Source organism: Marmota marmota, unplaced genomic scaffold (assembly GCF_001458135.2).
Source record: "Marmota marmota marmota unplaced genomic scaffold, marMar, whole genome shotgun sequence".
NCBI classification, from domain to species: domain Eukaryota; kingdom Metazoa; phylum Chordata; class Mammalia; order Rodentia; family Sciuridae; genus Marmota; species Marmota marmota.
The window spans coordinates 19,428,342-19,450,892 of record NW_026000196.1 but is presented as its reverse complement, the minus strand read 5'-3'; the positions used below and the strand labels follow the sequence as shown (position 1 = coordinate 19,450,892).

Here is a 22,551-nt window from a genome sequence, read left to right as displayed (position 1 = left end):
CCAATCTAAAGCAGGGTCAGAAATGCCAAAGAAAATGAACTTCTCAAGTCATTTATGGGCTTCAGGACTCTGATTTCATGGAAGAATCAGAAAGACCAAAGAACAAGTGGCTAAAGATCCTGGAAACATGAACTAGCAGGGCTAGAGGTCATCTGCCTTAGCCAGAGGTCATCTGACCCAGCTAGAGGTCACCTGTCTCAGCCAGAGGTCGCCTGTCCCAGCCAGGGCTCACTTGCCTTAGCCATAAATCACCTGCCCCAGCCAGGGATCCACTTTCCCTGGCCAAAGGTTACCTGCTCTAGGCAAGGGTCACCTATCCTGGTCTCAGCTGAGGCAAAACAGCACCCACACAACTTGAGAGCTGCTTCCCATATGTCTCCACAAACTTCCCAAACCTTTGCTGATTTAATACTCATTAAAATTAAAAAGAAAAACCAGTACTAATAGTGACTGATCTACCTCCACTGAGAGGCAGGTTTGTGCCCACCTATACGGTCTCATTGAAGTCTCATGTCAAGCCCAAGTCATCCTCTTCTCAGCAGAAATGGGAGGCAGCTCTCCCAGGTCCCACAGCTGGTTCCTGGCAGAACAGTCAAAGCCATGTCTACCAGATTTCAGTGTTTGTGAGAAAAAGTGCTGGTTGGTAGCAACCTAAAGCCCCACTTCTCTGGCAATGCCCAGGCTCTTTCATCTGTGCTGTGTATATGTCTCCACATTTCTCATCCCTACTCTAACCCCAGCATCTATGTGGGCTTCCTACAGATCTCTTCTCCAAATCCCCTGCAAAATAGGTGAGATCTTAGGTATAAGCGGTTGGCTTGATTGTTTGAAATGAAGTTTTATTTCAGTTACTCTGACATTAGGAAAAAAATTATGTGTAGCATGGAAAATTAATTTGAGGTATGCATTTCCTACAGCCTTCAAAGAAGAATATTATATGGCCATTAAAAACAAATTGACTAGAGCTCTATTGATTGATTGGATGAATGTGCCAATGCTAAGTGAAAGTACAAAGTTGCAGAATACCGTGAGTGGTATAAATTCATTTCCATGCAAAATAAAATCAGAAAACAGGAAATCCTGTCTGTGGATCTGTATGTGGGAAGAGAGAGATTTGTGTGGCTGGAGACTCACAAGCCTCCAGCTCAGCTAGCTTGGGAGGGAGGCTGTCAGCGTGAGATGCCTGCCTTTTTATGTAGATTTCCCCACTCTTGGACTGGTTACAGGGAGGCTGTGTTAATTCTGCAGTGAAGATAGGGAGGTGGGGAAGCAAAAACTGAATAAATCACTACAGCAAATGGTGGAAGAGGACAGTGTGTCCACATTCCCTGTGGCTGAATGCTAATGTTTTAGAGATCAACCCCAGTGGGGAGTAAGTTAACAACACACACCAATAATAGTTTAGCATCATTGAGGACTTACTACATGCCAAAACTGGCTGAGCACTTTACATACATCATGTCCATCAGTTCTCACAACTGCCCCATGAGGTATTATCTCATATTACAAATAAGAAACTGAGGCACAGATCCCAAAGTGGATCAGGAATAGAGCTGGGATTCTCTCCACAGCCTGCCATTGTTGAATGGCAGGCTGTGATGTTTTACAGCTCAGTTGACTTTGACAAAATCATTCAACCTCTTTGAAAAGATAGTTTTCTTATCTGTCCAATGCATTTTTATCATACCTATCACTTTTTGTAAGGATTTTTTAAGGTGTGTGTGTGTGTGCTTGTATGTGTGCATAGCTGTCCCTTGTTTTCTAAAAAGGACTGATTCCAGGATACCCCCTCCATGGGAACCAAAACACAAAGATGCTCAAATCCCTGATATAAAATGGTGTGGTATTTGCATAGACCTATACACATCCGCCCATATACTTTAAATCATCTCTTGATTAGTTATAACATTAATACAATGTAAACATTATGTGAATAGTTGTTTTTCTGCATTGTTTAGGGAATAATGATAAGGAAAATAGTCTTGCTCAGTAAAGATACAATTTTTTTCTTTGAATACTCTCTGTATTTTCATGGATGCAGAACACACAGATATGGAGGGTCAACTGTGTATGTGTATATATGTGTATTATATCACATAATATACATATATGATGTAATCTGATATAGATTGTATAGATGTGCCTGTATATGTTACTCAGTGCCTGCACAGAAAAGCTATGAAAGAAGTAAAGTGGTACTTTGAACCCATAACGAAGGGGCAGTGCTGCTGGATGTGGCCAAGATGGCACCAAAGCTACTGGCAGGGGACTATTTAGAGTGATAGGAGAGCAGGTGCCACAGCTTCTCTGGACCTAAGGAATAAAGAGTAGGGTGGTCATAGGCAGGACAGGATTTGGAATAGACAAACAGGGACTGACTGTGTGGAGAGGGGTGGTCTCCAGTGAGGGCAAACAGCACAGGGAGCTACCCTGGAAGTGGTGGTGATGCAGGGCTGCTTCTTTATATTTCCTAAGAGGACACTGGCCTCTCCATCTACCTGGCCATCGATGATCAGATGGCTATTTATGATTTTGCCCAACTATGTTCTTGTGCCTGGCGGAGATGAGGCTCTTGGTTCAGCTCTGATGCTGATGGTAAGGGCTGGTGAGGGTGAAGCCCAGGCCTTCTTTCTGAGAAGTTTTCATCATGATGGTGAAAAGGTAAAGAGAAAGCAGAAAAGAAATAGGTTTATGTTCTAATGGCTAGAGACGTGGAGGTGGAACATGCAGAGTTTTCCTTGTGAATAGACAGAGGAGATGTGCAAAAGCCCATTCAAGGATCTGTGCTTCACGGGGACAGTCCTACAGCTTTAGGACCTGGGAATGTGCTTTGAAGTAAAGACAGAAAGGGAAGCCATACACTGTAACATGCTCAGTCCTTCCTCTGCCATCTGTCACAATAATGCTTCAGTCATTAGATCTGAACTAAATACAGATTTAATTTACCAAATAATGTTTTAATGACAACGGCAATGGCACCCAGCAGTGCTCCAATTTATGCATAACTTCAAGATAAATTACATCTTTTGACTTGCAGAGAAAGATGTCTAATTAAGAAGATTTTCAAATATAAAGAACTGTCACTGTAAGGCATGTAATCTCATCACTATAAAGTCACTGATTAATTTGTGAAAATGTTACCATTTAATAAGCTGCTTATGTAAAATGTGGTCCATGTAGGACCTGAAAATGGAACACCATAGCAAAGGTGCTGCTCTGTGAGTGGCTCAGTCATCAGACATGACCCAATGTCCTTGGCCATGGCCTTGCTTCACATGGAGGCATAGATGGGCACTTTTGCCATAAAAAATTCTTTGTGTGTGTGTGTGTGTGTGAGTATGTGTGTGTGTGTGTATACTTTATTGTATTCTGATTTTCTAGCTGGGTGTAGCTTCAGATTTGGATTTGTATGAGGATAAAATATTTAAGATTCTCATCAAGCACTGAGGTTAAACAGAGTTTCTGCTTCAAGGTTGCTGCAAGATAAAATTGCACTTAAAACCTCTGTCAATCCAATGCAACCATGGGATCCAGAGGAAGATAGCAAAATTGCCAGGATTTTACAACTTTGCCCCAAAGGAGATCAAAAACACCCTGTATCCAAACTAATACATACACCAGGTTTTGTTGTGGCATGGAGAAATGCCTTGTGAAGTCAACCTGGTAAGGGGATGGAAGAGATCAGGGACAATGTTTCAGAGGGCCCTGCAGGATGAATAGAAGTTTGCTGAATGGAATGACTCCAAGAAGCACTTCAGGAAGAAGCCAGTGTGGGCAAGATGTGGATCCCAGACACAAAACACCACACAGAGGGTGCTGCAGGCTAGTGAGGTGTGTTTGCTCTATGGACAATGGAGAGGCATAGGAGAACACTGAGAAGGGTGGTAACAATGAGAAAGAAGGATTTGTGGCAGGGCAGAGGGCAAGTGAGAGGTGAGACCCTTTAGAAGAATGCTTTATCATTTTTTGATTAAATGAATTGCAGATTCATTTAGTGAGGCCAGTACATCAAAAACTTACTGAACAAGAGCTGTTCTCAGCACGTTAAACACAGAAGAGTCTGTGAGGGCAATTCTGTGACACACAGAGGTTTACAGCTACTCATGACTCTAATGCTATGATTTTATTTTAATTGGAAACATTTATTAGCCTTAGAAACTACTATCACCTAGCATCCAATATTAGTTACCCAGAATATTGCTAATGTGTTAAAAAAATAAAAAGCAGGAAGACAACAATGAAGAGCTGGCAATGTGCCCAAGAAAATCACATTCGTAAGAGATGGGTTGATAGAAAAGTCCAAAACCTCTTCAAAGAATCATCAGCCCTGGGGCTGGGGTCTTAGCTCAGTGATAAAGTACATGCTTAGAATGCATAAAGCCTAGATTTCATTTCCAGCAACACACAAAACAAGAAAGGAAGGAAGGAAAGAGGGAAGGAAGGAAGGAAAAAGAAGTATCATCAGCACCATTTCAAGGTTCCCATGTCTATTCCTGTTTCTCTCTATGCCCTCTCATTTTTGTTTCTAGTCTGGTTTTCCATTATCAATTTCATACTTCATTTATTCATGACTCATATATGCCAGGCACTAGGGTATGAGCTAGGACACATCAATGAAGCAGCCAGAGTGAGATTCCATGTCACACTGAAGTGGGAGGAGCTGGTTAGGGAAGTGCCATTGTGGTGAATACTCCTGAGGAGAGATCAAGGTGCCCCAAAAGCCCAGCTAGTGGATGTAACTCTGCCCATCACACTAGTTTACAGTAGAGATGCAGCTAAAATGTACAATTCCTAATTCCTATCACATGCCATTCATTTTGGCATTTATTCCTCTGTTCATTCATTTGCTTTGTTCACACGTCCACTCATTCTTTCAACATTACATCTGTTACTCCTCCATTAATTGCATGCAGAGCAGAAGATAAGGCATTCTTGAGGCTATTCAGCTCCAGGGCATGGAGGCACTGCAAGGCTGAAGAGTGTGGCATAGGCCAGACATGGGGGTGATGGGCACATGTGCCAGTGAAAGCAGAAACACCCTGCAGGGCTCAGCAAAGTGACTCTGACTGGAACTGGAAGATCACCTTGCAATCTGCAAAGCTGGTCACTTCCACAATATGCAATGCAGGCTCCATGTTCTAGGTACCTCACAAACAGGGTCCCCTGGAAGTCAGAGTCAGGAGGTAGAGCATCAAGGAGAAAAAGATTACATCTTGTGCGACAGGTGACATGTTGGGGAGTCCTAAGGAGCTTCAGTGGAGGAAGTGGTGGCATCTAGGCCTGGAGCCTATATAAAAGGAGCCAGGGAATCACATTCTAAGCATAGAGGGAAACTCTGGAAAGTTCCTGAAATGTTAGGAGGGGTTGGAGCCCAGAGCATCATTGGATGAAGTAAACAGTTTAGGCAAAGCACTGCAGGCTAGAGGAAAATGTTTTTATTTTTCTTTTTCCCAGCATGAGACAAGAAGCTATTGAAAGCTTTTAGAAGAGTTATCAACAGACCCTATCTTTATAGAAGCAAACTGGTCAGGCCCTCAAGCCACACAAGGGTTTTGCTGCAAGTAGAAAAGGCCACTCCTACCTCTGACAGTAGACTCCAGCCCTTGTCTAGGCTCCATGCAGGGCAAAAGGTGCCCTGATTGTGCCTGCTATGTAAATTACTTCCCAAGGAAGAGCTAGCAGGAATTGATATGCACATATGTGAGTGACAGAAAGGGACTGATACATATTCCATGCTTCTTAGTTACATTATCTGTAAGGTCCTATTGCAAGCTTTTAGTCCTACAGAATTTCTAAGCAACTGCAGGTATTCCATCATGCACATGCCATAGTTTATCCTCTGCTTCCTCTATGATTAATTCTTGGTTGCTGTCAGTCTTTTGCATTAACTGCAATGTTGCAGTGAGGTCTCACTTCCCAGCTGTACAGCCCTACCTACAGGATCAAATCCTACCACTGAGATTCCTGAGTCAAAGTGTAACTTAACCTATAGTTGTTTTAATTCTGCAAAATTGTCCTCCTGGGGTCTGTCCCATTTTATGTGCCTATTAGCAAAGAATGAGATGGTCTGTTTTCCCACAGGTTTATGAAAATATTATGTTATCCATCGTGTGGAGTTTTGCTCAATCTGATAGATAAAACCGGGTGTCTCAGTATTTATTCAATAAGAATTTCTGATATCGGGAGGTTAACACATTTTCATGTGGTTAAGGTCATTTGCATCTCTTTCTGTGTGAGCTTTCTGTCTGCATCCATTTACGTTTTGGACTAGAAATGTCTAGAAAGTAGGAACTAAGTGTGATCTGAATTGGAAACATTTTCCCCAGTTTATTTTGGCTTTGAATTTGTTTGCTTTTTAAAAAGTGATTATTTGTTTAGAAATGAAAAAGGTTTTTCTTTGATGTAGTCATTTATTCAAATATTTTATAGCTGCCAAGAATACTACATGAGCCAGGAGAAAGGAATAAGGAAGTTCTTTAGTCCAGATTTAAAATGCTCTCCAAATGTATTGTTCAGCAGGAAAAGCAAAGATATATAGTGAAGTATAAGTGAAAAAATAATGTTCCTATTTGCTTACATATTCATAAAAGAAAGATGGTTTTCTGTCAACTTGGCTAGGCTATGGGGCCCCATTGTTTGATCAAACCAGTCTAGATGTTGCTGTGATGGAAGAAATAGATTGAGTAAAGCAGATCACCCTCCATAATGTAGGTAGGCCTCATCCAGTAAAGGACTTAAGATCAAAGTGTGAGGTTCCCCAAATTAGAAGGAATTCCTCCCAAGACTGTAACACAGAAACCTGCCTGATTACTTCAGCCCCGCCCAGGGCTCAGCCCTTTTGCAGATTGACCCAAGGTATGTTTTTCCCATCTGTAGGGTCAGGAGTAGGAGAGTTGATAGGAATCAAACTTTAAATCAGATGTCTGGAGGTTTTCAGAATGTTATGTATTTTTAAAACATACACCCAAACACATACCAGACACATTGACACATGCCACAATGCAGACACACAGATGCATGTGCATACAATTACACATAGAGACGCACACAACACACACACACACAAAATCTCACACACAAATAATGCAGATACATGTAACCATATATATATACACAACACACACATTCAGACACTCAAATCACATAGTAATACACCATATACATACATGCAGACATATATACCAATCACAAACTTAAATACAACCAGCATACAGACACAATCAACTACATGTGTGACCACACATATAGACAAACAGACACACATAGATATATGCACACTTCCACCCACACACACATACAGGCTTCTGTTTAAGCCCCAGCTCTGTCACTCACAAAACTTTAGACAAGATGTCTCACTCACAAAACTTTAGGCAAGATGTCCCAAGCCTGTTTTCCCTACATCAAGTGGGAATAATATCATCCCACCTTAAAGGACTGTGATAAAATCCCGATACAATAAAGACTTCTAGAGTTACAAATGTCTGTAAGTAGTCAGTGCTTAATAAATGCTGGTTCCTCCTCCATAACTCTAGTTTTTAATGAGAGAAGACTTAAGAGACACATATGACCTTGAATTAAGAGTACATCTAGAGTACTTAAAATCTGTCACTGAAGCTGCATTTGACCCTGTCCACTGGTTTCCTTGAATTAAGGCCCCCCGGCCTCCTCCCACCTCTTAAAACCTGTTCTGTTCATGGACTCTCATGTGAAAAGCCTAGCAGAGAGGGACTGGGCAGCAGCCTGGAGTTGGAAAAGAATGAAGGCAGGCCCTTGGGTGGAGCAGTCAAGGTTGCAGAGGGTTGAGAGCACCCCACCTCAGCTCTACCCCATGTCTCTCTGCCATCTAAACATAGTCCCTACTACCCTTAGAAATCCACCTGGCCTTCTGGAACATGGAGCATTAATGTGACCTAATGCAATGCTCAGTCCAAGACAGGGCAGGTCACAGAAACCAGCAGAGAAAATCCTGTCCTGATCCCTTCATGGGACAGTTCTGGACATTCTATAGTCTCTAGGACAACATCCCAGGGCATTCAAGCCCCCAAGCCCCCAATCTTGCTAATGCCCCCTAGGGAACCTTCCCCCTATCCCTGCCCACCCTTCCAGTTTCTCACTCCTGCTTCCTTGTCTTGGGCTCTGCTTCTGAAGCAACCTTAAAACAACTCAAAGTATGGGGAATCTACACCCAAGATGATACCAAGGACTTGAGGTCCCTGCTCTGTCATCACTTCATTTCTCCTAAAGGACATGCCACTAACCTTCAATTACATGCCCCAGTGGGATAAAATCACGATGTTGACATTTATTACATTTTATTATTAACTATTTTAATCCTCACAACAATCCAACAAATTACCATGGTTATCTCTATTTTTAAATGAGAAAACGGAGGCCCAAAGAAAATATGGAACTTTTCAAAGTCCAGTTACTAAGCAGCACAGCTAAGGTTCAATTCAGGCAGGTGCCCTTCAGAGTGTTAAAGAGGAAGCTGAATGTGTAATGAATGCCACTGTGGGAACTTTGGAGAGTCCAAGAAAGCAGAAGTCAAGAAGGAAAAGAAAAGCCAGAAACCCAGGGAAGTAGCCAAAAGCAAAGAAAGGGAGACAGAAAAATCAGCAGTTTCTAAGGCCATTCTCTGAGTGTTTAAGAAATGCCACCAACTAGGCCCCATTAAGTAGGTACCTCCAGACTGGGTTGTGGCTCAGTGGTAAAGCACTCACCTGGCACGTGTGAGGCACTCAGCACCACATAAAAATAAATAAATAAAGTAAGGCATTGTGTCCATCCACAATTAAAAAAAATAATAAAAGAAAAGAAGGGTCCTCCAGTCTGATTTCTATTCCCCAAGATAGAAAACCTGGCACAAAAATGTGAATCTTAGCTGTCTCGGCCCTCACCCCCAACACACACACCCCAAGATGGCAGCAGAGAACCAACAGATTGGGACAGCTGTCAGTGGGTGAAATCTGGTTTTACAAGGAAAGTCATGCCCACTGGTTTCCATTTTCTGCAAAAATTAGGGCCATTTAAGTAAAATATTTAACTAAATTCTTTGTTATTTTATGGAACAATTCCATGAAGGGGTATTTTTATGTAGCTTCAAACAGTTCTTTCTACTGACTTCCAAATTCATCACTTCACTTTCCTGTCATCTTTAATTATAGTTCATGATCTTCTGTGTAAACCAAGAAGATTTATGGTGATATTATTTAGTGAGTCTTTTGCTTTTAATTAAGATCATGTAAACTTCATAAAATACTCCAATTTTGCAATTACTCATCTTAAAGATTCTTGGTGATAAACTAAAACTGAGTCAAAACTCCAAAAGGGACAAGTGACCTTAAGTAAAAGTTCTGATCAAATCTACTCCTCTCCAGTTTATTTGAACATGAATGGGAATTTTAAGCCATAGATAAGAACTGATCTACTGATTTGTTTCCAATCAGTATTCTATAACTACATAAGAAAAGTTTGGATTCACTTCAGAATGGCCTGACACACAAAACCACTGGCATTGCACTTGAAATGCCCTGTTATCATAGGGTTTGAAACTGATCTTCCTTGTTTTCAGTCTTCTAGAAAAGGAATAATTTATTGACTTATACAGATGCTTCTGCACTTATGATGGGGTGATGTTCCAATAAACTCAAAGTAAATTGAAGTTACTATAAGTTGGAAATGCATCAAATACACCTATGGAACCTCATAGCTCAGCAACACAATGCACCAGAGTATTGGTTCTTTCCTCTCTTGATCGCACAGCTGGCTGGGATTGGGGTTCACTCCTGCCTGCTGCCCAGCATTGCCAGAGAGGATCATACTGCTTATCAGTAGCCCAGGAAAAGATCAAAGTTCAATATTCAAAGTGTGGCTTCTACTAAATGCATATCACTCTCACACCCAGTAAAGCTGAACCAATTTTAAGTTGAACCACCATACGGAACTGCACGTACGTGGTTTCTTAATTTTTAAGTCATCATTCATTTTCCACTTTTGTCTTCATGACGTCATTATTATATTTTATGTACATAATATAAAGTGAAACTTAGACTTCATCTTAAAATGGATCACAAAAATAAAACATTCTGCTTTGAGGAAATAATTCTTTACCTTAAACTTCAGAGACAAGAAAACGGTAGAAGAAGATGGACACATATTGTTGTAAAACAAAGACTAGGGCTAACTAGCACCAAGCAGTGCTACAGGGACTCATTAGGTCGATGCCAGTTCACAACAGCAGTGGCAGCAGGACATGCTCTTTGTCCACTGATAGGGTAAAGGTGATGTAGACACCATACATTCAGGTGGCATAGATCAGTCAGGTCTTAATTTCTTTCTTGCTGCACAGAGCCTTGATGTAAGAATTCTATCAGGAAACAAACGTCCTGTTCACTATCAATGTTTGGAGGAAGCTTGCAGCATCAGCTGTCACAAATATACAGGAGGAACTACTGGGATGAACAGGGAAGGAATATGGTTTAAGTGACGAAACCAGAGTTTAATCGGGAAGATGTACAAGTATTTGGTGGGCTTCAATGAGAACGAGTCACTGTCAGGAGAAAAATGTCCAGTCTTGCACTTAGGTTTGGTAAAAATCAATTTGAAGTTTCCAAATTCTGAGTTCATCTATTCAGTCCAAAATACAATCAACTCTGTCATCAAAGTGTCAGGTGCTACTCTTAATGCAGCTATGAATAAAACCGACCGGTAAACCTCAAAGAGCGAGAGCGCAAGAGACTAAACAAATCATAAGAATATTTAAAGCTGATGCTATGGTTGGAATGAGTGGCTCCCAAAGGTCCATGGATGGCACTATTGGAAGTTTCCCTGTCCCTTTAAGAGGTGGGCCTTGGTAGTACATCCTTAGGTCATTGGGTTCCTACAGTTCTAGGAACTGTAGGACCCTTCCTGTGCCTTTTCTCTCACTGCTTCCTGGCTTGAGATGTGAGCTATCACTGTTAAGTTCCCACCATGAAGTGCCTCCCTCACCAGAGGCCCAAACCAAGGGGGACACCCTATCTTGGACTTTAGTTCTAGAACTGTGAGCCAAAATAAACCTCCCTTTACTTCATAAGTAGCCTGTGTTGGGTATTTCATTATGCTAATGCTAAGCTGAGTAGTTCACATGGTAAGAAGAGAAAATTATAACAGGGAGGAAGGCTGGGAGATGGAAAAGCAACTTTGAATACAATTTTAACATTTGAGCAAACACTTAATGATCAGGGCAGCAGCACTGCATCTATGGGGGAAGGAAGGTTCCAGAGTCTGGGACCAGCAAGGAGCTCAGTAATGAGGGAAGCCAGAAGGAGGAGCTGGGTACAGGAGATGATCTCAGATCAGAGGAGCTTTGGCTTTAAGCCTGAGGGGATATTGAGTCTTGAGATACTTTGAATACTAGAGTGACAGACTTTGGAATGAACTTCGAAAGAATCCCTGTGGTTTACAAAGCAGCTCAATAGAAACAGGGTTATGTGGCTTCTGCAATGTGGCTTGTGACTTCACACAACCTCGACAAAAATTCAACCTCAGCAGAAAAACTGCAAAGGCCTTAGAAAAGAATTCAAACAAGGAACATGAACACAAGAATTCACAGAAGAATGTTTTCAGCTGCGTGAAATCATAGGAATAAAATCATATAGTTAAACATCAGTATCAGGGAAGAATACACCCCATATAAATTTAATGCTATAAGTGAAAACTTAATAATCATTTTTTTTCTTTTATATAACTGTGACACAACCTCTGAATTCTGACCAAATAATTTTACTATTGGCTAACAAGATCACACAGCATCTAATTTAAGGGCTTCTTCTCAAATATCTTAAGTGAGGTTGTAATTAGCAGAAAGTCAAGTTGGAGGAGAAGAACCTGTGTGATGTGACCAAGCGCTACAGATAGGGCAGCTGAACCTCATGTGCACAGGTGACAGTCAGGCCTCAGCTACTTGCACTGTTGCAGAATCTGCCTTCCCAGGGCTTCTAGAAAGTTCATCAGACCCTCAAGCAGGAACACTACTCCTTCTGTCCTACAAAATCTGCTTTTACCAGGAAATGTCCATACTCCTTTCCACATGGTATACCCAAAAGGAAAATCTTAACACATACCCATATTAAATGAAGTAAAATTAGAAGACTCAGCTTTGTGTCTACAGAATTGCAAAGATTAAAAAAAAAAGTTGGGATGTAAAATCCAGATTGCTAACATTATCTATTGAAACAAACAGAACAGTTTAATCAGGAAGGTGTACAAGCTGTATTGCATATAAATTGGCATTAATTGTGAATAAATGAATTTTGGCTTTTTGTATTTCATGCATGGGACTTATTTACATGGTGTAATAACAAAATGGAGTGTAAACTAACAATATAAATGATAACACAAATTAGAAACACCCCTAAGCTGCCAGAAATGGAAGAAGGCAGTTTTTGGCTTCCTAAAGAATGAAAAACTCAAGTGAATAACACAATAAATTCATGGCAAGTCTGGGAGTGCAGGGGCGGAGACAGCACTTGACCTATAATAAATTAATAAAACTGTTCTCTGCAGACACTGAAAATCAACTTATGCCTGACCAGAACCATCTCTGCTTAAGTCCTCCCCATGGTATGAAATATAAACGCTACCTACTAAGCTTTTAAATCATATAACTATTTATAATATCTATTTCTTTAAAGTTTGCTAAAATTCACATGTAAATCAAAGCCTAGTGTCTACCAAGGAACAGAGATTTGGGGACCCCAATTCAAGCATTTGAATAGTTATTCCTCTATTTGTGTGCCAATATCTTCTAATGTTAATTTTGGCTCTTTGTATTATCTATAAAAACTAACCATTTCACATCCCACCATCCTTGCTAATCCCCTGACCTCTCCCTTTTCCTCTCACCCCTCAAAGATGGTGGAATGTGATGGACATCATTATCCAAAGTACATGTATAAAGACACCAATTGGGTATCAACATACTTTATATACAGAGATATGAAAAATTATGGTATATATGTGTAATAAGAATTGTAATGCAAAAAGTACATGTATAAAGACATGAATTGGCATGAACATACTTTATATACAAAGATATGAAAACTTGTGCTCTAAATGTGTAATAAGAATTGTAATGCATTTTTCTGTCATGTATTTAAAAAAATAAAATAAATTTAAAAAACTGACCATTTCATCTAAATTTTTAAAAAACATCAATATAAAGTTGCTAATTAGCTTGTCTAAAATCTTTATCTTGCTATATTCCTTTTCCATTTTTTTTCTGTTATTTTTGTTTCTCTTTCATTTTTATCTTGATAATAATACATTTATGTACTTACAACTCTTTTCAAACAATTTTGGGCTTCCTGATTGTCTATTGTTTCTTAGATTTTAATTTTTTTATTCTTATTTAAATTATTCTTTTTGTGGATTTATGAATTTACTTAATTAACAATTGTAAACAGGAATTTAAGTCTATCTAATGTTGGTAACATTTGAAACTCACTCTGAAAACTGAAAACCAAACACCCTAGGAGCTCTCCCTGAAAGTTGATGATACTTATTAATATTCAGTAAGAAGTAAGGTAGTTCACCAGCAAATGAATGGAAGGAACTGGAGTACATCATGTTAAGTGAAATAAGCCAGACTCAGAATCAAAGGTGGAATGTTTTCTCTTGTATGCAGAAGCATATAGAGAAAAATAAGAAATTTTAAAAAGCAGGTGGGGTGATCTTATAGAAGGAAGAACAGTGAAGTAAAGAAAGAGATCAAGGAGGGGAGAGGAGGTATGGTAAAGGAGGGAACTATACAACGAAATTGGCCAAATTATGCTATGTGCATGTATGAATGAATCACACACAATGAATTCCACTGTTATGCATGACTATAATGTAGCAATTTAAAAAACAATAAGTAAATAGAAGAAAAACAATGGAGAAAAGGGATCAGGAAGAGAAAGCAGGGGGGAAAAAGGGAAGTAGTGGGGATTAAATGGAGCAAACTGTGTTACATGCATCTATGAATATGTCAAAATGAACCCCACTAGGATGTATAACTATAATGTACTAATAAAAACATTTTTAAAAGAGAGAGATAAGAGAGTTCATCAATCTTTCATTCATTCAACAGATGTGGGAGTCTTGAGGGTGAGTCATTTGCTGAAATATGCACTGAGGATGTATAAGATACAAGTTTACACTCCAAGAAGGAAATAAATGGAAAATCAAAAGCAACAAGAATGATATGATTAACAACATCAACAGCGACTAACAGTAATGCTTTTAGTTACTTATTATGTGCTAAGTAATGTTCTGAGTATTTCATATGAAATTTAATCCTCAAATGACCTCATAGGGAGGAAAGGAAAGTACTATTATAATCTCCAATTTATAAAGAAAATGCCTCCTTTGAGGAGAGTAAGAGCTAGCAAGTGGTGAGCATGTAATGCAAATCACAAATAACCAGGAACACACCATGTGGTCTTAGCTCTAATTTCAGTGGAAGTTACGTTACATGTTTGGCAATTGCCAAAGCAGATTAAGGACTGTGATTAGTTACCTATGATACCGTGTTTTAAAGTTATTGGCCTCAGGATGGGAGACTTTCTCCTCCCTTTACTATCTTCACTGACTTTTTCAGGTAGCCTCACCTCTGTCATCTGTCTGTGTGTCACCAGTCATTCAACATCTGACAGACTTACTTACTCATTAACCTTTTGCTACTTTTGAGCCTACCCTTCCGCATTCACCCTCCACAGCCCAGCTGTTGCTAATTCTAACCTGCCTGCTGCCAGTCACATTGGACAGCCAAAATGGTACTTTTTTGGAATGACTTTTATTATCTCATTCATCAGATTTTTAATCTTCCTTTTCACGTATTTGCTTCCTTTTGCATGTTCCTTGGATTTTTTTTCTTCTTGTCCTCCTGGGATCAACCATTTGGCTCATTTCTGTATTACCAAATGATATTATTCACTCGTCATCATTTGACAGTTTTTCAGACCCACTAGACAAGATACTTAAACATTTGAATTCTAGCTCTGATCTCTATTAGGTTTAAACCCCACATAGATGTTGCTCTGTATAAAGTGACTTAGAATTTGTATGAGGACAATACTTAAATTAGAGCATATTCATTATGGCTTATGAATATCTAGAATAAAACACCTCACTAAAATAGTTTTCAGGACTGGGGATGTGGCTCAGTGGTAGAGGCCTTGCCTAGTATGCACAAGGCCCTGGGTTCAATTCCCAGCACTAGGGGAAAAAAGTAAAAATAAATAAATAAAATGCTTTTCATAGGAAAGATATGGGATAGCAACAGCATTTAAGAAAACATCATGCAGCAGCATTTAAAAAATGTTAAAGATATACAAATAATTTTTTCTCCTAATTGTACAAAATGGCAATATGCTCGCTCCTAGGCCACTAAAAAATATTCTCTCCTTAGTCTCTTATGGACTGGAGCATTTAAAGGTATATGCACTTTAGGAAAGAGATAGGACTAAGTACTGCACACCAAAGAGAACTGGTCACAAAGAGCACTCACGCAATTTTCACCAATTCTGCATTTCTGCAAGAGAGTGACAAGCACTCCTAAAGGTCCTCCCTGTTCAGGCTATTGGTTTATGAGTGTATATATGTAGGCAGATAGGTATGTAAGCATGTATATGTGGATGTATGTGTGTATGCATGTATATGTGTGTGCATATGTCTGCCATGAGTATGTGTATGTAAGGACTCATATAGGCAGCCAAGTCACACAGGCAGTGCTTACCATGTCAAGCTTCTATACTAATGCACATTATACTATTTCCAATCAAGGAAAGATCATCTCCTGGGATGGTTAATTCTATGAGTCAACTTGGCTGAGCTAAGAGATACACAAATAGTTGGTTGAACATTATTTCCAGGTGTCTGCAATGATATTTCTGGAAGAGATTAGCATTTGAATCAGTGATCTGAGTAAAAAGATGTACCATCACCAATGTGGGTGGGAAATGTCCAATCCATTTTGGGTTAGAATAGAATAAAAAGGCAGAGGCAGGGCAAATTCTCTGCCTATGAGCTAGGATATCATCTTCTCCTGCCCTTGGACATCAGAGTTTCTGGTTCTCGGGTATTTAGGTTCCAGGATTTATATCAGCACTCCCTACCCCCAGCCTCAGGTTCTCAGGCCTTGGGACTCAGACTGAATGACACCACTAGTTTTCCTGAGTCTCCAGCTCAGAAAGGACAGATAAGCCAATTCCCACAATAAATCTTCCTCTTATATATCAATATATATATATATATATATATATATATATATATATATATATATATCCTACCAGTTGGTTTCCTTGTGGAACACTGACTGACACACCTTCCTTTTAAGAATATATAAAAAGACACACATATGCATGCACACAAACACACATGGCTTAAATAACTCATTTCTATCACAAGAGAATGTGGGTATGTTCTAAAATACTGGGGGATGGGCTAACTCCAAAAATATTTCTAAAAGTCTTCAATAATAAAGAGACATTGCCTCTATAAATATGAGCAGATGGCAATGATTGTAAAGGAAGAAATAAGAAAAGCTAGTGTCCAGAAGGAAGCACATCAAAATATGAAGACTTCACAAAAACAGAAAAACAGGCCCAATCAAAATCTGCCCTAGAAATAGAAAAGATCAGGACAGATTCTGCCCCAACTAGTCAAAATTATTAAAAAAATATTTGCAATAAGTGCTGTCTCAAAATTTCCCCAATATTAAATTTTTCTATCTGCTCTCCAAATTCACATATTTGAATATATCATGTTTCCTATTGAGCCCCAAAGGATGCCAACAAGTGTACAGCCCCAGGCATCCCTCAGGACACAGCCCTTGTAAACTTTATGGCTTTTTGTAAACGGTGGTTAAGGGTAATAATTTGATTTTTTAAGGCTTCCGTTGTTTAAAAAATATAGTTTGAAAATAAACTTGAGAAGTACTCATGAGAATACCCAAAAAAAGGGCCAGAGAGATGCAAATAAAGAGAGGAAAAAATAAATCTCACACTTGGAGGATGAGAAGCAGAGATTTAAATGATCAATAATACATGTTTCCAGAGAAGAACCCAGAACAAATCCTTCTGCTCTCATTATGGAATGAAACATGCATTGGCTTCAGACCTTTCCTCCAATTACTAATGCCAGAAACACTGATTGCTCAGGAATTCTGAATCTAACCAAATTGCTCTTATGTTGAAAGTAACAGATGGCTGCCTTCACTCAGACATGGTGGGAAATATATAGTTCTCATGTACCCATCTCAAGGAGATCAACGGAAATAGACAGTGCAAGGAAGCTCAAGTAAGACACTAAAGAACTGGCAGGATAGCAAAACCAGCAGGCTAACTAAGAGGTCCCCACAAAGAGAAGGCTCTATAACTTGAGTCTACATATAAAAGGAAGTAAGCAGTGGGATACGGACACACAGAAAATGCAAACTTCCTTATGTTTCATTAAGAGGTTTTAAAAGTAACATCCTTGGGAGTAGAATTTACCTATGATGAAAAGTTTTTCAATACTGATGGTGATCACTCTGGTGCTTGCTTTTGCTTAAAATCATTGAACTCTATACTTAAAGTAAGTGCATCTTGTTCTATGTGAAGATGAGATCTTATCTTTGGTTTCGGTAATTTGATAAGTAGAGGACTGAGGATACTTTAGAAAAATCAAAATGTGGAAGAAAGGAAAAGGGGAAATGTATGTTTAAAAAGACATCATTGACACAGAAGTTTAAAATAAAGTATTTAAGTAAGTCAAAAGATGTGCAAAGCCTCTAAAGAGAAAACTATAACACTCAGTTGAAGTACTTTGTAAAAGCACCAAATAAATGGAAGGATATAATATTTCAGGGTCAGGATCACTCAATATAAAGTGCTAATTCTCTCTGCTCTGGTTTGGGTAACTGTCCCCCCAAGGTCCATGTATTCAGGCTTGCTCTGCAGCCTGTGGTGCTATGGGGAGATGGTAGAAACATTAAGAGATGAGGTCGACTGGGAGGTCTTTAAGCCACTGCAGGAATACCCTCAAAGGAACTAGTGGAGTCCCGGCTCCTTCCTCTCTCTGTTTTTGCTTCCCATCCATGAGGTTCCTGGATTTACTCTGCTAAATGCTCCATCCATGATACACTGCCTCATCCAAAGTAATGGGGCCAACTGGTCATAGACTGGAATCTCTTAAACTGTGAGCCAAAACCTTTTCTCTTCACAAGTTGATTATCTCAGGTATTTGTTATATTAATGAAGAGCTGACTACCACACTCCCTAAAATCATATACAGTTGTAATGCAATTTCAGTAAAAAGCTTTTTGCATGGAATCTCACAAGATGATCCTAAAACTTTCATGGAAGGCCGAAGGGCCAGATAATTTCAGAGAAAAAAACAGTAAAGAAAAAGACCACACATTCAAGAATGATACTTGCTTTCTTCTTTCAAAAGTCATCAGTATATCTGATTTAAGAAACATCTATTAATCATTAGATAATATTGACACATATATTAAATGAATTTCAACCTATTTTTCTATCAATTGTTAAGCCACACAAACTGAATAGCAAACCTAATTTGTGTTTCCTTTTCACCTCTACTCAGAACCTTTGTATTTTGATAAAACTCTTAAACCTACAGCAATTTGGCTCAGCACACTTAAAAACCAGAATAAAATATGAATATTTCAACATCACCATTACTTACTGCATAGCATAAAATTATTCAGAAGTCAAAGATAAAGTCCATGAGTGATATTCTCCACTAAAAGAAGTTGGATATTTGAAAGAAAAATCTGATAACTAATAGCATATAAGGTAGAGTATTTTTAAATCAGGATAAGTAGAGACAGTTCCTCAGAATTGCATATTAAATTCACTTTCAATTAGTATGGTTCAGCATTTTATTCTTATGATTTGTATTCTTGGTAATACTTTTAAAATTAACTGTGCCACAGATAGACATATCACATACATTACAGCTGTAATAATTTTTCTAATACTATATCTTTATAACAGTAATTGCCTTCTTTCTAGAAGAATATGCATTTTGAATCTAGCGACACTTCATCTATTACTTTTCTTATATTAGAGCTACCTCAGCATATTAGATTTTTTTTCTTAATGACTCTTTTTCTATTAGGAGACCACAAGACCCCAGGGTAAAGGAAGTCCATTAGAAAAAGGAAGCATTTTAGTGGAGGCCAGGATTTCTACTATAGATACCAGACAATACTTGCCAAGAATAGACTGAACAGAAGATCCCTCATTTCCTGTGAAGATTTCCTGTGACTTTTAACATGTATTTTAAAAAAAATGCTTTGCAATTTGCAAGACACATCAATAATTCAGTGAATTAAATTGCTAACATTGCAAAGCACACATCAAGCATGTTACTGGTCATTGTAGCTCCCACCCAGCTGAGAGTCGCCCTGCTTTGCTCCTCCCTGGTCAGCAATGGTTGGCTCAACAGAACACCTTGTTTAAGCCACTTGGGCCAGGCATAGTGACACATAGTGACACCTGCAACCCCAATGACCCATGTGGCTTGGGCAGGAGAATCACAAGTTCAAGGACAGCTTGGCAACTTAGACTCTATCCCCCAAGGAACGGGTTGGGGATGTAACTCAGTGGTAAAGGACCCTTTAAAGGTTTACTCTCTAGTACTGAAAACAAAAACCACTTGGATCAGCAGATAGTGGACTCCTTGCTCTGAAAACTGGCTTTCTCTTTTGCAGACCATAAGCATCAAGAGTCCTAAGGACCCATGGGCCAGAGTAATTTGCTGGTGTTGTCAAGGAAGCACTTCCAAGAAGTTATTCCATGGACAGCTTTGCTCCACCACGTGCTCCCTACCATGATGTACAGCCTCACCATCGTCTCCAAGGCAACAGAACCAAGTGACCATGGAAACTTCAGAACTGTGAACCAAAAACAAGCCTTTCCTCTTAAAAGTTAACCATCTAAGGGGTTTTGTCATAGTAATGGGAAGCTTAAGAACACATGGTTATTTTCCCAACTCAAATAATCTCCTTATGTAGAACTTAAACCTTTAGAAAGCAAGACCTTCTCTCACATTTCTTTGTTTCCAATTCATTAATGGATCAGTGCCTTACACAGTGGATTTTAATTATCTGGATGATCACTGTGGCACAAGAGATTCTAAGCCTCCTCACCTAGACATTGCTGGGCATGCAGAATCACTGCTATGTGCCGACAGGGTCCTTTACCTGTACAGAAAGGATAGACAGAAGAAATGGCATAACAGGCCTATGGCAAAACCATCAGCCTGGGGTTACTGTCTTAAAGGTCATATGCTGAAGCACACCAAAAAACACATAACCAGGCTTCTCTCAGCAGAAGCTGGGCAAACTCTTCTCTAATGGAAACAACATTAAACTTTGCTGGTGCCCATGAGAAGGAGTACTCAATGATTTATCATGATCAAGAGATTTATCAGGGGTGCAGCTACAAACAACTCATCTCACAGTATATTAACCAGTGGACATGGACTGGTAAACCTCTCAAACCATTAAAGACAAATACATAAAAAGAGTCTAGGACTCTATCCAGAGCTATTCTCTGGGACTCATGAGCACCCAAACATGGCCCATCTCCTCAGTCCTATTCTAACAGACCTTACCACCCTCTCTATCTCTGTTTTTGTGGGATGAGAGAGACATTCTCCAACCTGGGCTATGGGAATACTTTATTCTTTCTGAAAAACTTCTCAATAGCCAGTCAGAAGCAGTAATTAGGAAAAAGCTCTTTACAATTATTTCCATGTGAATTCAAGATGAAGCTTCTAATTTATTATGATTTTCAGCACATAATTACTTATTAGGTGTCTTTGTTTATCATGTTTTTCATCTTTCTACCCAAGCTATTTGTCTCTGGCCAAAAGTATGTTTTAGTACATTTACAATTAAATACATGCCTCAGAGATCAAAAATAAAAGAGTTTTTCCTTTGAAGTAATGTGATCCAAGCAAATATAAATCACTGTCATATTTCAATAAAACGAGTATGTAATCAATGGCCATTTTTAATTTCATTTGGTGGTCTCCTTGTGTTATACTTTAATTGGTATGTTTCTTTCTCAGTTTTTTGGGTAGACTTTTTCCCTGCTGACATTTAATACTGCCAGCAATTTAAAAGCAAGCATATTAGTCTATTTTTATAAACAAGATGAGAGCTTTAGATACTTAAACTGCCTTACTAGCAAAGTAAAATTCTGCATTGTTTTGCAGACCTGCAAAAATAAATATGCATGTAGTCTACTTCCTTTTCTTCCTTGCATAACCAATGAAGGCTTCATCTTCAATGTGACCATACAGACTACATCTTAAAAAGAGGTCCTGATCCTGACTGTAAGAAACACCCAAAGTAGATTTATAATGAATTGTCTGAATAAATAATGGCTCCAAGTACATTTACATTAAATATATTAACCTTTAACTCACCTATATTTTTAAATAGCATATTAAAGTTGTATTTGTACTCAATTCATGACTTGGAAAGAAAGCCCTACAGGCTTTTTGTAATACATATTAAAGGTTAAAGTGATTCATAAATTTTCCCCCCAGAATATGGCCAAACATATGACTTTGTAGTAAAACTGGGACTGAATTTCTGGTGGGCACAGCAGGAAACATTTCTGTTAGCATGAAAATTCACACACCTTTTGAAAAAGTTAATATATGCAGCATAAGATTTTAAGCTTTCTTACACAGAAAAATGATCAGCATAGCAATGAAAAGAGAAAATTTAAAAGTAATAATGTAGGCTGAAGTTCACTTATCACACACTTCCCATCCCCTGGTGTTTGCAAATTACATTAAACACTACAGTTGAGAAAAACAAAAATAACAAAATCCAAGCTAAATGCAAAGGCAGTCAAAGCTATTTTTCTTCATCAATTGTCTCTGAGCTTCCAATAAAACTGAGACCCTGATAAGAATCAGTCATTTATACTGAAACATAAATATATAGGGCTGACATCTCTAAACCAAGGGATAATGATCAATAAACTCCAGGACATGCCCAATGAAATAGGCTCCAAAGGATTGGAAATTCTCTGACCAGTGTGCAGGAGAGTAGGAGAGCTCTGATGATCCTTTTTGCCACACATCTAGACTTATCAGAGACAAAATGCAACTCTGAGATGAAGAGCCATTCAAACACCTGCTGAAATCAATGCAAAATGATGGAAATCTCCTTTTTTCAAAAAAAAAAAAAGAGAAATATGGAAGGAAAAAAAATATTTTCTATATTTGGTAGCTTCTAATTAAAAAAAAAACTATGAAAGAATTATTGGACCTAAACGAATTTCATTTAGTCTGATGTTATGCATTAGTAAGTCTTAGTCTGAGCTGCAAAGGATGCTGACTATGCTTTTGTACACTAACAAATGAGATGTTTTTAGTTAAATGTAAAGGTCTCAGGTAGATCAATGATGAAAAGCTGGTCTTCCTAGGTTGAAAACCTATCTATCATTTACCCACCACGAGGCTGTCCAATTTTTCTCTGGGGCTGGATAATAATAGAGGTGC

At 38.8% G+C, this 22,551-nt stretch overlaps 1 protein-coding gene across 2 annotated transcripts in view; it reads right to left on the bottom strand.

Moving 5' to 3' along the window:
- Entrep2 (endosomal transmembrane epsin interactor 2) overlaps positions 1-22,551 on the bottom strand; it is a 410,933-nt gene that overhangs the window by 173,054 nt on the left and 215,328 nt on the right. The gene's annotated exons all lie outside the window — the stretch shown is intronic.